Here is a 622-nt window from a genome sequence, read left to right as displayed (position 1 = left end):
GTTAGGGTTAGGGTTAGGGTTAGGCGCCCCCATACTGCGCCGCCATACTGGACGTCATAAAGTGTATTTGCACCTAGAGATGATGTCCAGATTGAGACCTATTCCATTTTCGTATATGTGGGGGTAGGCCCTTTAAAATCGACATGGGTGTTCTTGAACCGATTTACCAAATTTTTTATCATATTTGTGATATTATTATATGACAAAACAGCTTCCATGCCTCAAATTACAACTTACAATGTTTTGGGTGATTTTCCGGTGTAATGCGATTGTGGCGCAACCTGCGGACTGGTTGTGCAATAAAAACCGCGACGTGTTTCATTATTAATATTACCTTGATTATTACTATTAATTCATTAATATAAATGGTGGTAGATGGCGTTTTTATAAGAGGAATTTTAGAGATTCAATCATACTATGAAAATAACGGTAAATAATGGCAGCCAAAATAGTGCATTGGCGATTATATGATTTGGAAGAATTTTAACTAAGTTCAATTTTACATAGGCCCAAGGGTGAGTATTAGCTAGGCAATGATTCCGCACCACCACAAACAATTTATTGACTCCTACTTAGATGATATAAGTAAGAAAAAACGTTTGCTATAATCGTGTGAAGCCAA

At 37.0% G+C, this 622-nt stretch overlaps 1 protein-coding gene across 1 annotated transcript in view; it reads right to left on the bottom strand.

The window, feature by feature from the left end:
- The window catches only part of LOC106809649 (rab9 effector protein with kelch motifs-like), a 9,260-nt gene extending 8,967 nt beyond the window's left edge, over nt 1–293 (bottom strand). Inside the window, exon 1 of the mRNA XM_014812814.1 lies at nt 238–293. The gene's annotated coding sequence lies outside the window, so the exon portion shown is untranslated. The remainder of the gene's footprint in view (nt 1–237) is intronic.
- Between the last annotated feature and the right edge of the window lie 329 nt (nt 294–622).

Source organism: Priapulus caudatus, unplaced genomic scaffold (assembly GCF_000485595.1).
Source record: "Priapulus caudatus unplaced genomic scaffold, Priapulus_caudatus-5.0.1 Scaffold372, whole genome shotgun sequence".
In the NCBI taxonomy this organism is placed as follows: domain Eukaryota; kingdom Metazoa; phylum Priapulida; class Priapulimorpha; order Priapulimorphida; family Priapulidae; genus Priapulus; species Priapulus caudatus.
The sequence above is the reverse complement of the archived record's forward strand: the minus strand, read 5'-3'. Positions and strand labels throughout refer to the sequence as shown.